Source organism: Podarcis pityusensis (assembly GCF_964106645.2).
Source record: "Podarcis pityusensis genome assembly, chromosome: 6".
In the NCBI taxonomy this organism is placed as follows: Eukaryota; Metazoa; Chordata; class Lepidosauria; order Squamata; family Lacertidae; genus Podarcis; species Podarcis pityusensis.
In genome coordinates this window covers 80,060,846-80,087,378 of record NC_138030.1, presented here as the reverse complement: position 1 = coordinate 80,087,378, position 26,533 = coordinate 80,060,846, and the positions used below count along the sequence as shown (strand labels likewise).

Genomic DNA, 26,533 nt, shown 5'->3' with positions numbered 1-26,533 from the left:
AGCCTCCTAATATCTGGAGATGTCCTGGCTGAAAATCTCCTACATTCCTCAATCCTCAAGGCTTTTATTTATTTTTTAACCAGGAGCCACAATATCACATACATTTATGAGCCAAAAGGCAATGGAGGTCAGGTCCGTGTTCTAGTATTCATATTGTTACATGCCACCCCAATTTCCAGAAGTGTTGTGAGATTCCAGGGGTTGCAGGTGTGATTTCCAGGGTCCATGTTTGCTTTTGGGACAATGAGGTACAGCAGAGGTTGTTTTAATGATACAGTGGTACCTCGGGTTACATATGCTTCAGGTTACATACGCTTCAGGTTACACACTCCGCTTACTCAGAAATAGTGCTTCAGGTTAAGAACTTTGCTTCAGGATAAAAACAGAAATCGGGCTCCGGCGGCGCAGCGGTAGCAGGAGGCCCCATTAGTTAAAGTAGTGCTTCAGGTTAAGAACAGTTTCAGGTTAAGAACGGACCTCCAGAACGAATTAAGTACTTAACCCGAGGTACCACTGTATATGGTTTTATTTACACATATATACAACCTGCAGCTAGGTGGAGTGATTGCAGAGCATTCACATCCTATGAGGGTCTGGCTTCCCCCTTAAGGGCAGCATTGGGTTCAAAAGACAACAAAAAGCCATCCTTTGTGTCTCTTATTTCCAGTCTTGTCATTTCCAGCTCACATGGAGCTCTCCAACTTCAAGACCCCCCCCCCCCGCCAGCCCACATCATTCAAAGTTGAAACTCTAAAGCTGGCCTTTGCCTTTGTTCACTAGCACCCAACAAAGAAGGGACCACACTTTTCTTTGCCTAGCAGTCTTACCCTCTGATGCCTTCCTTGATGGGCCATCACTGGTCTTTGTCCCCTGCTAATGGCCCATCCAGCCAATTCTGCTGAGCTGGCTTGGCTCATTAGGATAATCAAATCTAGGGAGTTCTGTGTTGGACAAAGTTTAACCAAACCTTGATTAAGTCTAACTGTTACTAAATCCAGGAATTATGGGGAGGATTTGGCACCCAGGAATTTAGGGGAATCTGGCCCCCCACAAACCCATAACATCATGATTATGTATGTTATGAGAAACAGGCCCAGTTTAAACAGAGTGCCTGGCTGGCTGGTCTGCCATAGGTGATGTATTCTAAATTGTATCTAAATGGTTGAGTGAAGCATCTAGTCCAGGGGTCGGCAAGGTTTACTTCGCCTGGGCCGGTTCACTCCAGCGGAGATCCCTCCGTGGGCCAGATTGCATGCGCGCCTGAGCGCGCATGCCCGCAATTTCCAGCGTCTGGCACAGCAGAAGCAAGTCCCTGTGCCGCGCTGTGCCGGTTTAGCACAGCGCACAGGGACTCTCCAAGAGGGTGGCTCAGTTCGGGGGTAGCTCGGGGGCCAGTTAAATGACCCCCGTGGGCCGCTTGTGGCCCATGGGCCTTAGGTTGCCCACCCCTGGTCTAGTCCTTTGCTTTTGAGATTCTTGCTTCTTCATTGGGTCAGCAGAAACTACTCTGTATGTCTTGGTAGAGGGAGGAGTACGCAGTCAGTTAGGTGCAAGGTTTTTGGAGCATATACAGTGAGCAGCTGGAGAAGAAGATGTTATATATTGTATTGTTATACTTGGAAACTGTACTAGAATCCACTGAATGAAGGGCGGTCTAGGATTTTTTCAGAAACAAAAAATAAAGCAGCACAATCCACCAGAAGCTATAAAAGTGAATACTAGAGTATTAATACCATTAGTTAGGACCATTTTAAACGTTCCAGATAAAGTGGATTGCCTGTTTCCTTTGTGGGTTTAATTTCAGAAAGGTGATCCTCAGTGTTTTGGAGGGTCTTTTGCAAAATCTTCCTGTTGGGTCCTATTTCTGTCCACAAGATACTCATGACAGCATATCCTGGAGGTGTCAAGGCCCCCAAAGTTCAGTGCAGACACTACAAGCCAGTTTCTCACTTTCTTTCCATTCTGTCCTAGGTTGAAAAGGCTTTGCAACCTCTTCAAGATGTGCTGCAGACAGTGCAAAGTCCACCCCCTGGTCTCCAAGAAAGGAACTAGAAATCAAGGCAATATTCAGAGGCCTGATGAACACAACTTCTTCAGAAAATCCGGGTAAGGAAATGTCCTCTGCTGAGCAGGAATCATGGTGAGGTCAGTGAGAATCTGACTGGGTCAGAAGGAGGCGGGTCTTGGATTCAGGAAGATTTTGGAGGCAGCCCTTTGGAAGAAGGGAGATGATAATTCTTTTACTTTCCTACTGACCATATACACATATACATGCATACTTGCATACCTAAACTACTTTGAGGGTTCCCCCCCGCAACCAAGTGCTATATAAGTTTTATGAAATAAATCAAATGCATGTACATTCTGATGTCCCTTGTATATAAATGTATGTTTGAACACACATGAATCCTGTGCACAAACAGACTCACATTTATTGTCAAAACATAGGGTATGTTTCTCCCCCCCCCCTCTCTCTCTCTCACACACACACACACAAAAACAAAAAAATCTGTAGAAGTATAGAAAAGGAATCCTTTACAAAAATGGTTAGTAGAAACTTTAAAATGAACTCTCCAACTTTTTTTTTTAAAAGTCAAGCATAGCATTGCCTTCAGTGAAATAAGCCATACATGAATGTATGCTGGTAACTTCAGTAGAAGAATCCAGTAGCCGATGAGAAAAGAGGCCATAAAAGACATGTCCAATACTTCTAGGGACCAGGCAGGATCACATTTCTGCCCATTTATCCCCTCTGCCTCTCGGTCACAACTGATCCCAGTGACATCAAGTGTGTGGCTATTTTTGTTTTTAATCCTCTTCCTGCCTGGTCTGAAAAACTCAGCAGGTGAAATTTTTCTCATCCCTTTATCCCCATGTCAGGAAAACCTTAACATGCTTAATTTATTTGTGTCAGGCTACTATTAAAAGCAAGACCAGAAGGGAAGGTGGATGAGGAATAACGACTCCCTTGACTTTTTCTTTTTTAAAAACTCTCTTGTCTCACTTTGCAAGGAAGGGTGAATAGGCAAGCATCCCTTGCAAGGCTCTTGGATGGTTTTAGGATGGTGTTGTCAAGGTCTCCAGAACTAGAATTTTCCAATCTCTTTTAATATGTTCCCTCTTTAGAAGATTAATGGAATTGTCTTAGTCCAGTTTGTTTCCTTTCCATACAAGTAAACTGGTAACTCCATTACTTTGAATAACAGTGCGGATTTTTAAGGCAAAATTCTGCACCCTTTAAAAATGTAATTCAAAAACAAAATACAAGGTGGTCCAAGGTGGTCCAAACTTTTCAGAAAGCGTGGCAAGAACTTCGCTTTCTAGCTGCTCCCAAAATTGATGAATGTTATTGTTGTTTTAAGCAAATAGCTCATCACACAGATGATGAGAGGCGGTCATTCATGCTTGGCTTTCCTTATTCATGCATCTGCTGCACAGCTGATTGGTGGCTACATGAGACACACCGCCCCTCCCAAGAGCTCCATACCAGCTTTAACTGACTTTGGTAGGGTGTGATTGAATCCCACCTGAAAGCAGTGGCAGTCTGAGGGGCCCCCACTTGTTACTGTCCTGTAGAATCTTGATAGATCCATTGGCATTTGTGGTAAGAAAGCAGGGAGATAATGAAGCTTTGGATATATGGTGTACTGTTCCTCAAGGGATTCAGGCAACTACAAAGAAGGTCTCTGTTACTAGGTCTTTAATCAGTACTGACTGGTATTTTCTGAATACTCGCACTGCTTATTTTGTGACAGTATTCACTGGTACCGGCACTTCTTTTTGCTGCCTTTGGCAGCCATTTTGTGCTGGCACCCACAAGACTTTTATCAGTATTTGGGTAATGGAACCTCCTTTTTAAACTCCCTCACCAAAAAAGCACTGGGTACTATTGTTAGTAGTGCTAGGCCTCCCTGCAGGTGAACTTACAAGGCCATAGTCATGCACAGTCTCTCAAGCTTAGAGTCTGGGTTCAGATCCCTGCTGGAGGCTGGGATCATGACAAATAATAGGAATGGAATATTACTTCTCCACCTCCTCCCTTCCCCAAAACTTGGAAATGGCAAGTGAACCAGCTGTGCCTCCATCCCACCATATGCTCCTGAAATGAAAAGCAATTATTTCTGTTGTCAAGGAGTCACTGAAAAATGTGGATCTTAGCCTTGGGGGAGATCTGTAGCCTTTGTCATTCTCCTTGCAAACAGGAGATTGTATTCAGGCTGTCTGAAAAATAAATCCATAATGATGTTACGAAGCTGGGCTATAAGTGGGATGGGGAACAGGAAATGTAATGGACTGACTTCATAGCACTCAGATCTAGTTCTAGCTGGTTTGGCATGACAAATAAACTTCTGAGGGAACACAGACACAATGATGGTGTTTCCTAAGAAAATGTACATTCCCCCTTGCTTTGGGACAAGCTCTTGTAAACAAACAAAAATGGTTCTGCAGGGTTTCAGCGTGGTGCAGCTGTGTAGTTCCTACTGGCTACTGTCCGCCACATCTCCAACCCACTTCTCATATACTCTGATTTGCATTATAGTTTTTTTGGGGGGGGGGGAAGAGGTAAGGTGAAGAATGAACATATAAACCCACATATGCTGCATTGTTAAAAAAAAAGAGAGAGAGAGAGAGACATCCCATATAACCAACAAGGGAAGATGTAAGACTAGGAACAGATCCATATTACATTTGTAATGCAAGTTGCAATGCAAGGCTCTTAAACTGCACATACAACACATATTTAAAGCACATTCTCCCACAAAGTGTCCTGGGAAATGTAGTTTGTTAAGGGTGCTGGGAATTGTAGATCTGATAGGAGTGAACTATAATTCCCAGGATGATTTGGAGGGTGGAGGTGGAATGTGCTTTAAATGTTTGTTTTGTACAGAGCCTTACTGTTGCGATCACTTTATACCATATATCATGTCTGTTTTTACCTCTACCTTTGTACCCGAGACAGTTTTTTGAGTTATGGAAAGCACTGCATGCATTTGAATTGCTGTGTGGGGGTAAATTTGTTAGCATTCTTTCAACAATGCTGAATAATCTCATGTAAATCAGCCTCAGTTTGTATCTAAAACCACTTTTATTCTGAAATAAGTTCCTATATCTGAATTTCCATCCATTAACAGTTCCAACAGCAGCTCCTTCAGAATCTCACCAGGTAAGTCATGGATGCCAGAATGTATTTATGTATTTATTGAGCATAGCTTTGGCATAATTTGAGTCCTGTAGGACAATGAGGATTAATTCGAGATATGCCTCCAGAAAACACTCTTCAAATGCAAATTTTGATGCAGATTAATGTCTGAAAGCATAGATTTAATAATAACTGTATTTATTATACAAAAAGCACTGAAATAACTAAAGCTGCAGTCCTATACACCAGTGGTGAAAAACCTCAGACCCAGGGCTCTGGGAACTCACGAGGCAATTCTCCTTATTGGTTTCCTCCTTTGCCAAATGAAACATTTAAGAAATTTTTTCTCTTTTTATTTATTCCAACCTTCTCCTCTTTTTCATGGTTTTGTGCTTTCTCAGTTATGGCTCCCCAACTTTGGAATACTTTCTTCAGGGGTGATCATCTGGCATGGATTCTTTCTCTCCCCCACCACCCAGTGCCAGTTGAAGTTCTTTTTTATCTGTGTGAATCTTTTAGCTTTTTAGATTGTGTTTTTACCTGGCTTCACCCCGACATACATATATTTTATGCAGATGTACATTGTCCTTCAGTATAAATATGTCCAGAGAAGCTTACATAAACTTTATTTATGGTCTTAGTATGCAGGAACATTCAACCTGGTGAGCTCCTCCTGCCTGCAATCTGAATGGTATAGCTCAGTATGTATAGGTCAAGTATGTTTGTGACCCCTGTTACCCAAAAAGACAGAGTGCCTCCAGAGTGTTACTAATTTGCAGGGGGATTCAGGCGTGTACTGTAATTCTAGTTTTGTGAAATTAAAGTGATTTAAAGCAAGCTGTCACCCCAGCACCACCAAACCACTTGAAACAACAACAACAAAGACCCCACTGGACGTTTTGCAGTTAGGAAAGTGACAGGGAAACACATTGAAAAGTGTTGGACAAAACGTGTGGGCCAAATGAACGATTAACAGCAAGATGTGTATAAACGCCTTTCGAACTAGCATTTTCTCCAGCCTCCTGGGCTAACTGCATGCTTTTGCGGTGGAATCGCCACACTTCCTCCTCCTCCTCCTCCTACTCCTCCTCCTCTCTCTTCCTATTATTCTCCTAAATGTGTGCTTGCCAAGATGTGTTTGGAACCCGACAACGGATCTGGAGCAGAGGAGCAGTGGGTGGAAAATGGGCCAAACACTCATCACTTCCCCATTCCTGCCCTGCTACCTCAGTTTCTCTCTCTTTTTTATTTTTTAAAAAAAGTTCTTTGGTCTGTTACATGCATTTAAATGTTGTCCAATTTCATCCTAACTTTCCCCTATTTGGTTATCTTACTTTCTCTGATGCTGCTGATTTCTCCCTTCACTGGAGCTAAGAGCAAGAGATCATTCATAACTCAGGCTCTTCCTTACATCTAGAGGACATCCCATAGCTACTAATAAAACTAGTGGTTTTAGGAAGTGAGACAAATTGCAATGGCTTTGTGTGCTCAGTCTCTCTCTCTCTCATTTTCTTGTGAACCAGTGGAAAGGAACTTACTTTATTCCATCTCTATTTCCCCTCAATTATGTTCCTCTTTTTTAAAAAACAACAACAACCAGACCTCACACATCTGTGTTATAAATCCCAGGATTACCTAGGATACAGATGATGAAAATCGACATTTTCAATCCCAGCATTAGCCCTGTCTTAGTTCATAATGCTTAGCATTTATGTGATACTTTTATCTTTGGAAAGTGATTTGCAAGGATTAATTGGTCAATATCTGCATTATTTGCTTCCATTTACCATATAGCAAGCAGAGCAGTAAGCAGTAGGGGTGAAGGCAGACACAGTGCTGATTCCCACTGTACAGTTTTAGGGCATGCACACCGTAGAGCTACAGGAGCTGCATGGTGTCTCCACTAAAACTGGAATGTTCAAAGTGGCTTAATGTATTTCTTCTTTAAAGAACAACGTGTGAAAAATACAAGAGACAAATCTACACTAAACACTTAATCTGGTCATTTTCTTCTTCTTCGGAAATCCTGTGAACTGAAGTTTAGAAGTGGTGGGATGTTGTTAGGGATCTCTAACACACCATTCTTGGCAAAACAAACTACAGTCCTTGGGATCCTTTTAAGAAAACCATTGGCTCCCAGTACATTTCTGAGCACAATTCAGAGTGTTGGTGCTGACCTTTAAAGCCCTAAACGCCCTCGGTCCAGTATACCTGAAGGAGCGCCTCCACCCCCATCGTTCAGCCCGGACACTGAGGTCCAGTTCCGAGGGCCTTCTGGTGGTTCCCTCATGGTGAGAAGTGAGGTTACAGGGAACCAGGCAGAGAGACTTCTCAGTAGTGGCGCCTGCCCTGTGGAATGCCCTCCCAGCAGATGTCAAGGCAATAAACAACTATTTTACTTTTAAAAGACAACTGAAGGCGGCCCTGTTTAGGGAAGTTTTTAATGTCTGATGCTGTATTGTTTTTAATATTCGGTTGGAAGCCGCCCAGAGTGGCTGGGGAAACCCAGTCAGATGGGCGGGGTATAAATAATAAATTATTATTATTATTATTATTGGCGGTTAAAACTAGTATAAAACAGAGAGTAGTTTATCCCTGTGCTTAATATGTAAATGCAGAGACTTTTACAGGTATATGGGAGGTAGAGAAGATGCCTTGCCTGCAGAAAATCCCAGGTTCATTCCCTGGTATCTCCATTAGAAGGATTGGGTAGAAAGTGATGAGGAAGGAGGACTTCCGGGGTGGCGCCATCAGCAATGGCGGACTCCCTCTGAACTGGAGGGACCAGCTCCGCATGAAACGGGTCTTTTCCGCTACGGTGAAGCGGGGACCCTTCTGGAAATCACAGGCGGATGAAGCCTGTGACCATGGGACTCGGCGGGCACCCTTAGCGCCCCCCCAACCCGCAAAGGAACCCACTAACGGGCTCCGAAGTGAAGAGGGGGAAGTGGCGCGGTGCTGTGAGTCAATTGCTTTTTCTGCGGAGCGAAGCCGCATAGCCGTTGCCGGAGAGCGCTGCCTTTTTCCTGGGACAATTTGGCATCTAAAATAACCACCTGTGAGTACTGGAACATTGAACATTTGGACTTTAAATAAGAACTGGCGAAATAGAAAGGAATTTGGACTCAAAAATTTACCTTAATTTGGTACTGAAACGGGAAGGTCTGAACAGGAAGTCAGCCTTCTGTTTCCTTGTAGCCAGAATAAAGCAAAGACAACGTAAACTAGAGCTTTAAAAATCACTTTCAAAGGATTGGCTTTCATCATTTAAAATCGCTGAACCCCCCTTCGGCAGCAGAAGAAGAAGGGGGATCTTTTTTGGGCTGTTTAAACCTGCAGAAGTGAGTTTAAAGCAAAGTAATTTTCCACCGTCCTGATCCTGGAGCGGGGTGGCAGAATTGACGTTTGAAGCTCATTGACCAGAAACAAATGTCTTTGACAGATAGTTAAAAGAAGAGAAACACAGTGATTCCATTGTTTCCTTTCGCATTTTAAAAAGAACAAATATGGACAAAATACCTTAAAAAAGAAACTTTGTTGCTATTGTTTTTAAAAGAAAGAACAACCAGAAGATTTCCCCCTAGAGGGGGACTGTGAAATTGTAACTAATTCCTGGGAGCTTGCAGCTGCCACAGATTACAACCGTGGGAAAGGATTTGTGACCTTGCAGGACAATGTCTTCAGAAGCACTGTTGGGTGCTCTCTGCAAAATAAATGCCCTATTGGATCAGTTAAGCCAGAAGACGGATTTGATGACTAATGCGGCCAGAACCTTTGAACAGGTAGTGGGAAATTATATGGAGCCCACCCAGGAGCTAAAACAGGAGTGTGCCATGACAGAACAGTTGAGAGAAGAGGATGCTGCTGAATCTTGGGCGCCAGAGACGGAGGGAGCTGCGACCCAGCAGGAACATAAATTTTTGGATTTGATAAATGAACTTGGAAAAAACCAGACTTGGAAAGACAAAGTTTGGTTTGGTTTGGAAATGGGGGGTTGGACAGACCCCCCTATACAGGGAGATTTGGACTTTTCGAGTCTGGCAATGGGCCGCCAGATGTTTGGAGCTGTGGGGGCTCTTAATTTTGGAGGGAATCTGAAACATGTTTTTAAATACCACATGGAGTCTAGTCTGGACTATGGAAAAGGGGCTGATTTGTTGAAAAGGGTCAAAAACATTACCAAGCTGGAGTTCCCACGAATGAAAGGAAAATATGAAGAAGAGCTGCAGAAGGGACATGGAAGAGACTTGAGGGCTTCGGATATAAGATTACCAGGTTAATGTGCTAGATTAATAAGATAAAAAGGACTGACAAAACCCGGGACCAGGAGGAAGGGACGCTGGATGAAGATTGGATTGTTTATTTCTTTTTTTTATCATTAGGATTGTTCTATAAAATTGATGAATGCTAGAAAAATGTTGAAATGAAATTACTTGGCTCTTGTAAAAATGTTTAAAGAATTTGGTAAGAATGTTATGGCTAGGAGAAGTTGGTAAAAATAAGATTTAAGTTTTAAACTTTAAGGTTTTCTATAAGATAAGATGAAAACAGATTAAGGTAATGTAATGACAGAATACTATGAAATATGGAAAGGATTTGCTGCGATTATTATTAATCAGGATACAAGAAAAGGGAGGAGGAGGAGGTCAAAGAAAGAAGGTATTGAAAGTGGAGAACTTGAGAATGATGGTTTTATTTTTTCTTTTTCTGTCTTGTCTTTTTTTTGTGTAATTTTAAAAAATCCCCCCCCCAATAAATATCATTAAAAAAAAAAAAAAGAAAGTGATGAGGAAGACCTTAGCCGGAGGGGAGATCCACACCATGCTTTTAAAGCACATCCAACATACATTTAAAGTACATGGCTTCCCCTTAAATAATATTGGGAACTGTAGTTCGTTAAGAATGCAGGGGAATTGTAGCTCTGTGTGGGGTAGACTACAGTTTCCAGGATTCTTTGGGGCAAATAATCTCCTTTAAATGTGCTTTGGGTGTACTTTAAATTTATGGTGTGTATCTGATGTCTGACCCTGGAGAGCCACTCTAAGCTAGAGTAGACAGTACTAAACTTATACCAGATTGATTTGGCGGAAGATAGCTTCCTGTGGATTGTATGCAACATTAGTCCTACTCAGAGCAGACCCATTAAAATTAATGCGCAAGACTAATTTAGGACAATTAATTCCCTTTGTTCCAAGTGCAACGGTTGTGACAGGTCCTCAGTGTAAGTTTGTTTGTGCTCCTGAGTATTTTGTTTTGTATAATTTTGCATCCCATCTTTTTTTTGTCTAAAACAGGTAATGTAAAGCAACTAAAGCATAATACCGGTATGTACAATGACCCCTACAACAGAAAGTGTTTTAACTCTTGGGGAATTTGTCTCTGCATCTCTTTTTTTCCACATGAATTATATCCAGCTATGTTTTGTATCTCTGTGCTTTTATTACCCTAAGTTCTTCAATTAATAATAGAGCTTCCTTTGAAGGTGGAAAATATATGACATTGTTCTAAATAGACTACTGAATCTAACTATGTCATCATTAAGGACAAATGTGGAAGAATGCTTTTAGTCATAGTCAGTTCTTATTTATTGGGGAAATTCTTGTTTGAATTTATTTTGCTGGACACTGGGTGAGTTTAGGGAGACTCCCATCTTGAGGAGTGATCATCCACCAGAGCACACCTCTTTGGACTGAGTTGGCATCTGTTTATCAATAACGTCCCAGTTTGTTTTATCGTGCAAATGTTTGATTTAGCTGCCGTCCAATGAGTTCTGATGTCCAGCATGTTGAGTGCTTTGATAATGTGGCTCAATAAAAGATATCTTACACTGATAACTCTCCACCTTGAATGATCTCCACATCTCCTCTTATTTGCCCACGTTGCTCAACATAGTGCTTCTCCAAGGTCCTTTGATACACAACACAGAACCCAGCAATGAGCCCTCATTAGCACCAGTAGTTTAAAAAGTCTTCCTGTGCCATTCAGACGCCAGCCTCTGCCTTCACCTATTCCCTTCCTTCTTGTGATGTCATCTGTAGCAAGCTACCTGGCAGGGCTGGCTTTCTGCACTCCTATATTTGTGCCTTTTGACAAGTTGCTCTAAGCAGACAGTTTTATTCTGATTTCATTAAACTATTTACGCTGCCACCGCCCTAATTCATTTCAAAACTCTTCTCTTCTTAAAAATTGACCAGGCTTCCCTCTATAGATGCCGCCGACCATGAAAAGCTTCTTTTCAGGCACATTTTTGAAAGACAACTCTTACACAAATCACTAGTAGAAAGCTGTGTGGTCCATCAGATTTGATGTTACTTTCTTTACACAACTGTCTGCATGTGGTAGGATTTCAGTGCCTGTAACTTGGCCTATGTGGCTGACCAGAGATGAGCTGGAATCAGTGCTCCATTGAAATAAGGAACTAGCTGGTGACAAAAATAAACACTGTGGGCGGAATTCAACATTGCACTCTTCTGATTCTTGCATTAGCACAAGTATTTCTGCTTGCCCAGCAGACCAATCTCCCCTCTCTTTCCACTGCCCCACATGCTGTTCTGGGGGTTCTACTGACCCTCCAGAGTGCATTTGGGGGAGGCATAGGAGGCACTCAAGGGAAGGAGATCAGGTGGAAACACTAGCACTCCAGTTTACAGTTGAAACGGCCTGTGTGATTCAAGTTATGATTTAACCAATCCTTTGCCTTCAGGCCGAACATTGACAAAACCCTTCTTTCAAACATTTTTTCTTCGCTTCTAGAAGCACCACTTGACTCTGGTATATATTACAGTCATTCTGTGTATGTATCGTAATCATGACAGGTTGCCATAAATCAACCAAAGAGAAACCTCCTGTGGTTTTTCTTCAAATTGCTGGCCATATCCCATAGGCCCATCGGCATCCTTATGAATTAGAACAACAGAACTGGCTGTTGGATTTGCCAAATCCACAACTCCGAGCTCTTCATGAATGGGATGGGTGGGTGGACATATGGGCAAAAAATGGACTTAGAAATAAAAACATGAGGACTTGATAACTTAAACAGATGCAAATGGACCACTGAAGTAACATACTTATCCCTTGAGGAGATTGTCTCCGTCTTTAAAACAACCCCACAACATTAAATTTCTTAGGAAACAGTCATTTGAAAACACTGATTAGAGGGTTGCAATGGGCCTAATCTCAGCCCCTTTGAGCTCTCTTGAGCCTGACAAACTTCAGACATTTTACCACCTAAGAAATTAAAGATCTTTAGAGAAAACTAGATTGTGAAGTGTTCTGGTGAAAACTAAGAGAGTTTGTGTACTGGTCCAGTAAACGCTTCCGCTGCGCCACCAGCAACAGCTCTCTTTGCAGAGTATTAATTAAGTCCAGTGCAGAGATTCTTGTTGCAGTACAAGCTTCAGAGTCTCAGCAGCAAAGAAATAACGACACAGGGAAGCCTGTCTTTCCAAAGACAGGTTTATTGCAGAAAGATAACAGAAATACCTCCGGAGCTTTCAGACATTTTTGCTTCACGCCCCACAGGCAGAGAAAACAAACACTCTCTATATACTGAGCAACTTAACAACTTAACGAGCTTGACTACTTAAAGTCACATGACATTGCTAACTTGCCAGCGTCTTAGGTTTCACACCCTAACACCCCCTCTCGCTGGCAATACAAAAAACAAAAATTACTTCAGACCCATTTCTTCACAAACGTTTTCATGCCGCTGAAACCCAAGTGGTTTTGTAAAACCATCAGCTTGATTTTCATGACTGGGACAGTAATTTAATTTAACAATTCCTGCTTTTACCGTTTGACAAACATTTTGAAAGCGGATATCCAAATGTTTTGTACGACCTTTAAACTGCCCATTTTGTGCTAACTTAAGACACGGTTGATTATCACCCCATACAGTGATTGGAGTGATGGCCTTTTCATACATCTCTTGTGCCAAGCATTTGTAAAATTCTAGATCTCTACATAACTCAGATAAGGCACAGAACTCAGCTTCTGTTGACGACAAAGCAATTAGGTTCTGTTTCTTGGATCTCCACCCAATCAGAGAGTTACCAAATTTTATTACACAGCCAGACACTGATTTTCTATCCTTTAAATTTGCCCAATCACTATCTGCCCAACAAGTAATCTGTGCTTGTCCTTCCGAAAACAATTCAAGGCAAAAATCTTTGGTGTATTGTAAATATCTTAACACTCTTTGAATTCCTTTCCATGCATTTACACTAGGTTTCGAAGCTTCTCTGCTGAGTAAGTTAACAGCGTAAGCAATATCTGGTCTACTCCATTGCGAAAGATGAAGTAAGCTTCCCAGTGCTGACTGAAAGATTTCAGCACGCTTGAATTCAGCACTATCCTTGTCTCATTGTCTTTTACAAAACCCATTTCCATTGGTGTTCTAACACCTGCACACTCCGTCATGTTAAACTTTTTCAACATTTGCAATATCTTGCCTTTTTGATTCAGTAGAAAACTGCCATTTTTGGTCCTATCTATCTGAACACCAAGATAGACCTTCACATCACCAAGATTCTTAACTTTGAAGTGTTTATTTAACTCTTTGGCTAGTTTTTTTACTTGTTCTTGTGTCTTTGAAGTATAAATCAGGTCATCTACATAAACAAGCAAAGATTCTTGAGCATCTCCTGAACTTCTGAAATATAAGCAATTGTCAGCCTTGCTCCTGCTAAAACCAATGCCTACCAAAACGTCATTCAAACATTCATTCCAATTATGAGCAGATTGCTTGAGTCCATAAATAGATTTATGTAGTTTCCATACCTGATTTGATTTACCAACTTTCAATCCTGGCGGTAGCTCCATATAGAGCTCTTCAGCCAAGTCTGAATGAAGATAAGCTGTAGAGACATCAAATTGATTCACTTTGAACCCTTTCTGAGCAGCAACTGCTAATAGTGCCCGTAGGGTTTCACTCCTTGAAGTGGGTGCATAGACTTCGGAATAATGTAACCCCTTTCTTTGCGTAAAACCTCGAGCTACAAGCCTTGCTTTGTACTCTGGTTTCCCCATCGCTGTTGTCTTTATCCTATACACCCACCTACAACTTACTGCTTTGGTACCTTCTGGCAGTTTGGTGATGGAAAACACACCCAGTTCTTTCATAGAATTCAACTCCTTTTGCATGGCCTCACGCCACCTACTGGCCTCCTCCTGGGGTAATTGTTCAACCTCCTCAAAACTTTCAGGTTCGCAATTTGCCAAACCAGCCCAAACACTAATAGCTTGGTACCTTTCAGGAGGTTTACCTTTGTTGGTACGCTTAGAACGCCTTAACAGTTCCTGCGATGTTCCTTCAGTTTCCCCCTCTGACCCAGAATCACTAGTCGTCACCTGTTTGTCACTAGTAGTTGTAGAACTTTCTGATTCTGACTTTACACGTCTCTCTTGCTGTACAGGTGAACTTTTAGAACTAGAAGATTCTGACTTTACAGACTTGGGTGAACTAGGCGATTTCTCACCCTTATCCTCAGACTCAAATTCCTCAGTCTGTTCTGGAACTAATACCTGCCCTGGGGCCTGAGTTTCATTGCTGTTCACCACATCAAATAGTATGTCAGGATTTCCATGAATTTTATTCCAACCATCCTGTTCACAAAATTCTGCACTTCTGCTGATTGTGATTTTCGTTTGATTGCCTTCTACATTCACAAATCTCCAACCTTTTGTGTTTGCTTGATAACCACAGAAAAACATTTCTTTAGACCTAGGATCGCCTTTCCTACGTTGTGCCCTAGGCACCAGCACATAAGCACGACATCCAAAAACTCTTAGATGATCAATTTTTGGTTTTTTCCCAAATAGCATGAAGTAAGGAGTGTTGCCTACTGTGCTATTGTACACTCTGTTAAAAGTATAATTCGCATACAGTGCAGCCTCAGCCCAAAAACGCTGTGGAAGTCCAGAATCAAACAGCAAAGCAGCAATGGCTTCCTGTAATGTTCGAAATTTTCTTTCAGCAACTGCATTCTCCTGTGGTGAATAGGGATTGGTAAGTCTATGAACTATACCTTTCCTTTTTAACCACGTCTCCAGCGTGTGGTTCACATATTCCCCACCACGATCTGATTGTATTTTACGTACCCTGGTGTCAAATTTACATTCGACTTCTTCAATCCAATCCATCAGGATGGAAGCTGCTTGTGATTTTTCTTTCAGAAAGAAAACCCAACTAGCCCTTGAAAAATCATCCACCAAAATTTGCATAAATCTCGCACCTCCAAGCGATTTGACTGGCATAGGGCCACACACGTCTGTGTGCACAAGTTCAAAGGGTTTCTTGCTTACTCTATCAGATCTAGGATAGTTACATGTCTTAACCTTAGCATGTTTACAAGCACAACAATCCAGAAAATTTGGACAGGGTTTAATGTTACACTCCTCAGCTAAATCTGGCATCTTGCTTACATACTTAAAGCATATATGAGCTAACCTTCTGTGTAGTAGATGTGCACAACCTGTATGAGGAGCTTTATTTACACACTTAGCTTGCGCTTCACCTGTTGAACATCTACCTGCTGCTAACTGCTCTTCATCCAAAACAAAAAGCCCATCCTCACAGGGAATTTTAACTAGCTCCTTCCCCTGTTTCGAAATGGTGCACACATCATTTTCAAACTCAACCTTAAAACCACTTTTTACCAGGCATGACACACTCAAAAGTCCATTCTTCATTCCTGGAAGAACAAAAACAGGAAGGTTAGTTTGCAAACAGTTAACATAAATTGTGCCTTTAAGGTTCATTTCTCGTTTACTATTGTCTGCTATAGTCACGGTTTTTGCAACTGGCAATGTCTTGCAGTTCATCAAGCGGCCACTAGATGTCGCTGGAACTAAACTGTGACTTGCTCCACTGTCAATTATCCACTTCAAGGTTTGTTGGCTCCTTTTAGGACTCTTTTGTGCTGCCATTGCAGATAGTCCCTTATCAGCACCTGCTCCCCCTCTGGATCGTTGATTCTTGTAGTTCTCACGTCGTCTTCCCCTGTAGCTCCGGAAACTGGCCCTGGACTGTTGAAATTCCTGTTGCTTTTCTGGACACTTTGCTATCAAATGAAACCTGCTGCCACATCGAAAACATGACTTGCTGGCCATAGCAGACACTTGTGAGGCTTCCTTACAGCTCTGCCTGCTAGTTTCCCCACGCTGGGAATTATCTGAACATCCAACCCTTGGGGTATTTGAATTATCAATACGTTTTCGATGATGTTGATATTCTTGCTCACACAATCTACCAGTCACATAATTCATATTCAGCTGGTCCTCTGGCAAAACCTGTAAAGTTAGTACTAAGTTTTCAAACCCTGCATGCAGGCTGCTAAGCAGAGTATAAACTTTAATATTTTCAGGAAAATTCACACCTAAAGATGACAGTCGGTTGAAATACTCAGTCATCTGTGACGTGTGTTCAACCACACTATCCCCTGGCTTCAGTTTCAACTCATACAAAGCACGTATAATGTTCACCTTCTCTCCGGGCGTGGCTCTATGGTGAATTCGCCTAAGAGCTTCCCAAATTTCAAATGCAGACCTTAAATTTTCCACATGAGGTAATTGGGAATCGTCTATCGATACCATCAACATGCATCTAGCTTTAGTGTCCATTTTATCATGTTCCCTATTCTGAGCATGTGCAGCAGCCTGTTGCTCTGCTGTGGCATCTGCTGCAACAGCCACAAACGGCTTTCGCCTCTGGACATAGTCAGCCCACACTTCTTTGGCTTCCAACCAGACTTGAGCCCTCTTAGACCACTGCACGTAATTAGCAGAGTTCAACTTTGTAAAGGGAACCTGGAAATTTTCCACTGCCATTCTTGGGGTCTGCTGCTACTCCCTCTGTGTGCCCTTTCTTCTTTTTCCCCTTGGGATTTGTTTTACTCACTTTTCAGACGCCTCCAGCCTCCTCTGAAGCCTTTAAGAGCTGGATTTACGACCAAGCCGGTCTTCTCTCATCCGAAAGCTGCTTTCACTTTCTCTGCACACAATACAGCTGTAGAAACGTAGAAGGATCCATAACCTAAGAGAGTTTGTGTACTGGTCCAGTAAACGCTTCCGCTGCGCCACCAGCAACAGCTCTCTTTGCAGAGTATTAATTAAGTCCAGTGCAGAGATTCTTGTTGCAGTACAAGCTTCAGAGTCTCAGCAGCAAAGAAATAACGACACAGGGAAGCCTGTCTTTCCAAAGACAGGTTTATTGCAGAAAGATAACAGAAATACCTCCGGAGCTTTCAGACATTTTTGCTTCACGCCCCACAGGCAGAGAAAACAAACACTCTCTATATACTGAGCAACTTAACAACTTAACGAGCTTGACTACTTAAAGTCACATGACATTGCTAACTTGCCAGCGTCTTAGGTTTCACACCCTAACAAAAACTTCTCCTAGGTCCGTTCAGTCTTGTGATGCCACCATCAGATATACTGTTCATGTGTTGATGAGGCCATACTTATCAGATGTGTTGACTAGTTCACTAAGCATCAAAATACTGCAGACGGTTCTGAACTGGCACATGCAAATCTCTGAGACTGGTTGGATATCTATATCACATGGATGGAGATCACATTAGAACCCTTTCCCTTGGAATGCAACTTGCACCATGCAAGTGGAGCAACTGGATCCACATCTGAGACCATGGGTCTTGATTCAGTGAAGGAATCAGAGCACATAAGCCTGCTTATTTTTGTTGTTCTCCCTTGCTCTGTTGAGAATAATAAGCTTTTAAAAATACAAAACAAGAAGTTACTCCCTTCCTGCCACTGAATTTTAGCCCAAATAAAACGTAAGCCCCCCCCCCCCCCCCAGTTTCAGCGATGAAGCTCGGGAGATATTAGAGAGTGCCTCTAAATGTCTGGGGTCTATCTCCTCACTCCAGTCTTGTTGCAGCAAGTTTGCCCCTTTCTTTTCCATAATTTATGTTTGTCCATACGAGAATGGGCAGTCCTGGGACTCCTTCTACTGTAACATTTTTCTCCAATGAAGTCTTACTCAAATTTTTACTACGAGCCTAGGTGGGAAAGCATCATTTCAGTGGCTGCCTTGGTTCCCTGTTGCATTCTCGATTGATTCCAAAGTGGAAATAATGATCTACATAGCCCTTAGCAGCCTGAGCCCAGCATATTCGAGGCAATTTTCACAGGCTACCCTTGGTATAGAACATAAGAGGAATTAAAGATCCAAATCAAAGGCTGTATGTTCCATTCCAACCACAGTCAATGGATCCTGAGTTCGCTCAATAACAGACAAATCAATCTGCATGGTAAGAAATATAGGGCTGTATCCAATGGTTGTTATTGTGTGGGTTACCTCATCTGTACCATGCTAAAAGAAGAAGAAGAAGAGTTGGATTTGATATCCCGCTTTATCACTACCCGAAGGAGTCTCAAAGCGGCTAACATTCTCCTTTCCCTTCCTCCCTCACAACAAACACTCTGTGAGGTGAGTGGGGCTGAGAGACTTCAGAGAAGTGTGACTGGCCCAAGGTCACCCAGTAGCTGCATGTGCAGGAGCGGAGACGCAAACCCGGTTCCCCAGATTACGAGACTACCGCTCTTAACCACTACACCACACTGGTTTTCTGGTTCTCGAATGTTGCTTCGAAGCAGGCTGGGGGCAAAACCAAAGCTGAGAAGCAAAACCCACACATTACCATGATTTTCCATATTTCCTGACGGCTAGATTAGATCAGAAAAAAAACAGAGGAAATGAATATCTTGTTAGTATTTCTGTTTCCCTCCTCTGCATCATTAAATGGCCATGTAACATTTCCAAAGAGACTAAATTAGATCTTGACTTACAGGGAAAGCATCCTTTTTGGGCCTGCCAGGAACTAAGACAGCGTCTGGAGTCAGATGCCAGGTTGCTGAGGTAGGAAAGGAAGCACTGAATCAAGGGAGGCACGTTGGTATGAGAGAATGATCTCTGCCTTTTTTGTCGTGCGTTCAGTCACTCACTATTGTGACCCAAGAAATGGAACCAATTGAGGGATTTTGAAGACAGGCGTTATCTCAGTTGCAAGTGGGTCCCCTTAAGTTCATAGGGACAAAGTCAATTCAGATCTAAGCTTCCAATACTGTATGCATAGAGTAGACAAAGTACAACATTTTAGCGTGTCAGTTAGATTATCTTAATTGATTGAGTTGGCTTTCCACCATTTTGTTTTTGTTTACCAGGTTCCCCTCCTCCCCGTCTCTGCTGTGATTGTTTTGTCTGGTTGTTTCCTGTCTTGTTTGAATTTCTTTTATTACATCATATTTAATTATAATACTGTTAACTACTCTGGAAATGTCTTAGCTAAACAGTGGCATATTTTTTTTATTGAAAATAATTGAATAAACAAATGCCTGGTTCTGGTTGGCTCCTGGAGCCATGATGTCACCAAAAACCCTTGCCTGGAGCAATTCTGTACTTTGAACAATTATTTTAAAAATGAATTAGGCAATGACCGAATGGATAAACATATGAATGCCTGTGTGCTGCCTTTAAATGCCAAAAAAAGGGAGCAGGGGAGGCAGGGTAAGATGACAGCTGAGCTACCCTTCAGTTTCCAGGTATGCACATCTTTCATTCTAGTTGCAAAGCCAGAATCATGCATTTCTATACCACTCTTCATCCAAGGATCACAGGGAGCTTTACAATATTAAACACAAAAATACACAACTAGTAACAAAAAAAGCAATGCCCCCGCACAGTTTAAACAGCCATAGGTAAAGGGACCCCTGACCATTAGGTCCAGTCGTGGCCGACTCTGGGGTTGCGGCACTCATCTCGCTTTATTGGCCGAGGGAGCCGGCGTACAGCTTCTGGGTAATGAGGCCAGCATGACTAAGCCACTTCTGGCGAACCAGAGCAGCGCACGGAAATGCCGTTTACCTTCCCGCCGGAGCGGTACCTATTGATCTACTTGCACATTAACGCGCTTTCGAACTGCTAGGTTGGCAGGAGCAGGGGCCGAGCAACGGCAACTCACGTTGTCGCGGGGATTCGAACCACCGACCTTCTCATCGGCAAGTCCTAGGCTCTGTGGTTTAACCTACAGTGTCACCCGTGTCCCTTAAACAGCCACCATGTAGTCTGTGGAGGAACGCTGCATATATCTTTATGTTCATGTTATTATTATTATTATTATTTGAGGGAGGGGGTGTTCTGTGACTGTGACTTTAAAGGTTTGATGCTGTGTACTATTAAAAATGTTGCAAGCCTGTGCAGCGGTAGATCAGATGACAGGTTCTGACAGTGGAGAGAGAGATGATGGCTTAAAAATCTTATTAGATGGAGCGTGGATCAGGTAAATTCAATCTGATTGGTCTGGGTGACAGCAGACTGATTGGCTGGAGTTTAGTGTCAGTTGGAGTAAACCGTCAGTGAGAGAGACAGTTGTCTCTAGCATTGGCATCCATCTCATGCCTAAGTCTGCTATACATGCTACTATGAGGTTCTGAAGGCATTCCTGGTGAGTTAGTGGCAGCTGAAAATCAGAGGAAGGCACATACCTAAATCTGTGATGATACAAAGCGAGGCTGACGGAGCTGTTGTCCCTGACATAGCCGTAAAAATCAGCTAGAATTACGTCTGTTCTTTTAGCTTTGCTTTTAGCTGTGGGGGAATTGTGCTTGCTATGATTCCCTAATTGCCTGGCCATCTGATGAGCTTCTCTGTTCTGCAAACAGCAAGCATAAAACATCCACACACTACTTGTGCCAAATGTTTTCCGCGTGGGGACCCTCAAGTGTGCTTTCCGATTATTCCAGTGCTCCCGTTGTCAGAACTTATGGCAGCATCTGAAATTAAGGTGCTTGCCAAAAAAAAAAATTAGCGTGGGAGTGAGAGGACAAACTTCTGTTTCTCGCAGCGGAAATTGTGTTTCTAAGTATCTTGTAAGCCTTTATCCCTTCAAGATGTTGCTTGCAGGTTATTTATACAAAGTGTATCAAGAACGCTGTATTCCTGCATCAGACTTCAATGTGTACATTAGGTAATGGAGCCCAGGAGGCATAATGCTCACAATGGAACTTTGCTCATTTTCTCTGGGCAGTCAAGCAGATGCTCACAAGATATTGCACCTTCTGCCTCTAGGAACTGCAGCACCTCCTAATCAAATTTTAAACTGCCGTTTCCCAAGGGCCCGCAAATAATCTTGAAGAATAGCACACATGACCACTTGTTTCTAAAACTTACTTGGGTAGTAAAACGCAGCGCTCCCAAAATGAAGCTGCTTGGTAGCCTTATTGCTACCAAGAGGTAGGCTATATGCCTGAGCCCCATTCTAATTCCTGGATCTAGCACGAATCCAGTTCCTGGAATAGCCAGGCTAGCTTCCTGGTGAGGTAATGGCCCTCTCAGTATGGGCTATTAAGGCAACAAAGGAAGTGGCTCTGTGCCAGACAGCAAATGGGTGGGGTCCCCTCCCTCAGCTTGCTGGTAGTTAAAAAGACAAAGGCCAGATGGTGGGGTCCCCTCCCTCAGCTTGCTGGTAGTTAGAAAGACAAAGGCCAGTTGCCCCTCTTTCCACATTTTGGATGACCCTGAGCAGTCATCCAAAAAGGCATGCAGATAATAATAATAATAATAATAATAATAATAATAATAATAATTTATACCCCGCCCATCTGACTGGGCTTCCCCAGACACTCTGGGTGGCTTCCAAAAAAATAAAAATACTGTAATACATCAAACATTAAAAGCTTCCCTAAATATGGCTGCAGCCATCTCACAGACAGCAGCCATAATGTCCAGGTCCCTCAGCTGAAGCTCTTCCTCAATCTAAAAAGAGCCCTCATAAGTAATGTCAAAGAGCCCTGCCTTATAACATGGACTCAGAAGATGTCTCAGGAGACCCTGAGTATTAGCGTCCTCTTCCCCGACTTCTTCTGCAGGATTGACACAGACTCTGAGCATCAGATGATTTCCTGCTGCTCCAATCCATCTGAATTGGCAACAAGCAGGGCTTTTTTCAGCCAGAACTCACTGGAACTCAGTTCTGGCACCCCTCAGGTGGGCTCCATTGCCATTATAAGAAAACAAGGGAGGTGTTTTCATGGTGATTTCTGGCACCTCTTTCTCTAGAAAAATAGCACTGGCGACAAGGAAAAGTGTATCACAGAGGGCCCTGGATCTGCTACCTGCTGATCCTTTGTATAAATCCTCACTTGTGAAAATAAATGTGGAAACTGAAAGATTCCCAGCTGTATCAACTGAAACATTATCTATTTATATAAATGTATATTTAATGTGATTTGTTCATATTAACCTTGTCCATAGAGAGATAATGCAGATTCTGTTGGGCAATAGCATCAGATTAATGCTATTGCAAGGACTCTAAATCTTCAAGGTGCAACAGAAAATGCTATTTTAATTTATCTAAACCCTAGATAATAAGTTTATAGATTTCTGTTTCGCTAGTAAAGAGGCCAGAAGAGAGATATTGCTAGAGCTATCTTTTTTTTTTAACAGGCTGCTCCTCTGTATTGGTGTGATAAAACTAGCATTTAATAACAGCTTGAGGTTTTTCTGTCAAATGCTTTTGCTTTAAGCAGTGTCTTAAGATGTGATCACCTGGTCTAAATTTGGAAGTGACTGTGAGGAACAGATTGAACCAGAAGGTGGCAGTAATGGGGTCTCCCTTATGGTTTTAGAATCAGAGAAGCCATTGATATCAAAAAAGTGAAAGGACTGATTGCAAAGTGAATTAAATTATTAATATACCTTTATCCTGCAAGGTGTAAGGGCACCGTGTTGTTTCATTAGATGGCCAGAGGTAGTGATGACTGCTAGATTCACTACAAGGCTCAAAAACCAGCTTTCTGAAGGAGTCAAGAAAAGAAAAAAACCCCAAACAAATCTTCTCCGTTCAATTCTAGTTTATTGCTAAAGAACATTTATTTGTTTGCTGTACCTTATAATATCTGGAAACATAGGTGTTCTGAGGCATAATCAGAAGTTATCTGAAATACTGACACTCCCTATCTCCCTTAAATAGCACCAATATGGCAATGTTTGCATGACGGAGGCGAAATATTTCTGTAGATATATAAATACATACCCAGACTACTCACTTTCACAAACTTTTGTAACTTGGATCCCTGCCTCATAAAAAATACATCATTGATAAAATGTATTTTACATCAGCAAGTGGGTAGGTAAATTCTTACTGTTTTGAATAGTATCTTGGTATCTTGGCTTTTCTATACCAAACAAGGTCTTCAATTTGCCACATAGAAATAATAAAAAGTAACACATGAAAATGCAGTAGTAGTGAATAAAAAGGTTTAGAGACAGTTTACTGATACATTTGTAATAAAAAAGGTTCATAGAATTCTAACTCAAAAATATGAAAACAACAAGCAGCTTTCCCTCATCTCTCCAACACTGTTAACAACACACTGTAAGTATTATTATAATTCATTTCCGACTGTATTCATTTATTGCCCCATGCCCCAAAGCAGCTGCTCTGTAGTTGCTGTAATTATAAATTGGTAAAACTCATGTTGAATCAATCTGTGGTTGATACTGTTTGCATGTCCAAACAGAGGTAGGAAATACTGGCCTTTTACAAGGCCATTTTCCTGGGTGGAGAGTACTGGAGCCATGTTTATATTACCTCTTCCTTTATAAATTAATATACAAGCTGAACTTTGGGCAGCAAGCAATGACCCATTAGCGAGGGCTAGGCTTTTAAGTAGCATCAGATTCAAAGGCAAACAGCATATCCTGTCTCCACCTTGTCCCTTCTCAGCAGCTAGCTGCAAAACCTTCATCTGCTGGCTACATTCCAAAATGTCAGACTATTTCTCCCTGGCCCTGTATCCAGGCAGGTGGAATATGCAGTAGCCAGTAGGCACCAGCCACCAGTATCTGTTGAGAAAGTACCGTATTTTTTGCTCTATAGGACGCACTTTTTCCCCTCCAAAAATGAAGGGGAAATGTGTGTGCGTCCTATGGAGCGAATGCAGGCTTCAGGAAGCTATCCGCAAGCCTTTCTTTATTTCCCCCCCTAAAAACTAGGTGCGCCCTATGGTCCGGTGCACCCTATGGAGCGAAAAATACGGTATCTTTAGCTATCAGCTAAGCAAACAAAAAAAAAAAACCTAGAGGGAGGAGAAATTATTTATTTATTAAATTTGTATTTAATAAATTTGTATTCCTCTGCAGATTCCAGGGCGGTTCACAACATAAAAACCACAAAATGCATAATAGGAACATGAACAAAACAATTAGGGCCTTGGATGATGATTGCAGGGTCCATGTAGGTCCATACGGAGGGAGCCTGTCCTTGAGATATTGCAGTTCTGAGCCATTTAAGGCTTTATAGGTAAAAACCAGCAGCCAGGACAATCAAGTTGGGACAGGTGTATAACCTGTCGCTGACAACCTTAACAATACCAAAATCAAAATGTACAAATGTACATATTAATTCCCATGTTACTTAAGGGCTGCTTCTGAATTTTTTTGGGGAGAAAAAGGCTCATATCTCCAACATGTAACGAAAACATTTAGCAAGTGGAAGAGGACAAATGACCAGAGGGTAAGAGAGAGGGTAAGTTGTGGCAGCACAGGATAAGAGGATGTCGATTTATTGCCACTTACAAGCAGTAAACACAAGCAGTTTGCCATCTGCCTAAATATTTTCTGGTTGCAAAAAATAGACTGAAATGCCGGCTATTAAAAATGAATTTGACAAGTTTCCACTCATAAATGTTCTTCTGAATGTTCAGAGTTTTTCCACTTACAATATTAATGGAATACTGCATTTTCCACAAATTGTTATTTGAATTATTTAGCAATTTCCCCTCTCTCTCACACTCTTTGGGTCTAATAGCAAGCTATTATCTGCAAGTAAACAGTGTCTTGGTGTTTAAGTGTTTACGTATGAGTGGTCAGATAAAATAGACTTTATTGGTTCAATATTTTTGCCTGTGCTTGGGGGAATAGTAGCGCAAATAAAAATATAACCTTTTCTGTAACATTAATTATTTGTGATGTTATTTCAACCCAGTTCTGGGGAGCTGCAAAGGTCTGCTTTGAGTTGCTCTGTTAGTTAAATTGTGTCTGGCCTACTTAATGCCCCAAATATTTGTAGTGCAATATTGTAGAAGGCAAAACAAGAAAATAAGCCAAATATTTCCCAGATGAAGATGGACTTCAAATGGTACCATAAAGAATGCCACCTATTTCTGTGACTGATACTTTTATTTCCTAAAAAAAAATAAAATCCTCTATTTCCTCCAAAAGAAAAGAAAAAAGGTTGAATTTACACAATAACCTGATAAACCTCTTGTATCTTGTTCCATTTTTGTGAGGTGGGCTTTCATGACACGTCACCTTTCCTAGATTCCTTACATTTAATTCAGCTTCTGCTAACCTACCTTCACAAAGGAGCCTTCAAAGCAACATAGTTAAACAAGAAAACAGTCTACATTAATCATTCCCGTCTACTGAGTCATACACAGCAATGGCCCTAGTTGGTGCTGAGGTTTTTGTAATGCGTAAGAGGCATAAGCAACCTGAAAAAATTGGGTCACCATGTTGAGACTATTTTGTTGCTGGCATAGAAGTTTTGTTGCTGGATTGTAATATTGCCCCAGGCACTTTGAGACTGGAACTTCCATCAACCAAAGGAAGTGGCCATGTGGCCCTTAGCTCAGAGCTTTTGTGAAAGAACTCTCCTCCTCAATGTGTGTGTTTTGGAGTGATGTTTGGCACTAGCACTACTACACCAGGAGCTAATGCTAGTGGTGCAAGGTGTTCCTCCACAGGGTGCCAAGCCAAGGAGGCACAAAACAACAACAACAACAACAATCCTATATTTATATGGGTGTCTACTCAAAGTTATGCCCTGGTCAGATGGGCAATTCAGTTGCCATACCTATGACATAGTCTCAGTCTCAGTCAGTTTTATTGCACATTGCCAAAGGCTGCCGCAATGGACATAGTGAAATTGAGAGCATGCACAGAATGAAAGGCTATCCATCATGGGCATAGAATTATAGAATTGTATAGTTGGAAGGGACCACAAGGATCATCTAGTCCAACCCCCTGCAATGCAGGAATCCTTGTGCCCAACATGGGGCCTGAACCCACAACCGTGAGATTAAGTGTCTCATGCTTTATCAACTGAGGAGGGCATTAAAATAAGAAATATTTAGGGAGCACCAAATGTTGTCCTCGCTTTGGGCGCCATATTGCCAAAGTCTGCCCCTGATGCTGAGCTGGCATAAGAACCTTAGGTGCCCCCAGACTCAGTCTCATCTGTTGCCAACAGTGGTTAGCTATACACTTATCCAAACCCTGAAGTAAGGCATGATGGAGATGTTTGGTTCCTGCTGTTGCTTGTTCCCTGCCGATGATCATCAAAAGCATACCGCTTCTGAACATGCAGTTTC

At 42.0% G+C, this 26,533-nt stretch overlaps 1 protein-coding gene and 1 long non-coding RNA gene across 2 annotated transcripts in view; one reads left to right on the top strand and one right to left on the bottom strand.

Moving 5' to 3' along the window:
• Positions 1 to 1,585: 1,585 nt before the first annotated feature.
• The window catches only part of LOC308478803, a 40,011-nt gene continuing 15,063 nt past the window's right edge, over positions 1,586 to 26,533 (bottom strand). Inside the window, exon 2 of the long non-coding RNA XR_013987293.1 lies at positions 1,586 to 2,212. This is a non-coding gene — a long non-coding RNA (uncharacterized lncRNA). The remainder of the gene's footprint in view (positions 2,213 to 26,533) is intronic.
• The window catches only part of VAV3 (vav guanine nucleotide exchange factor 3), a 211,646-nt gene continuing 186,749 nt past the window's right edge, over positions 1,637 to 26,533 (top strand). The window contains exon 1 of the mRNA XM_081008606.1: positions 1,637 to 2,106. The gene's annotated coding sequence lies outside the window, so the exon portion shown is untranslated. The remainder of the gene's footprint in view (positions 2,107 to 26,533) is intronic.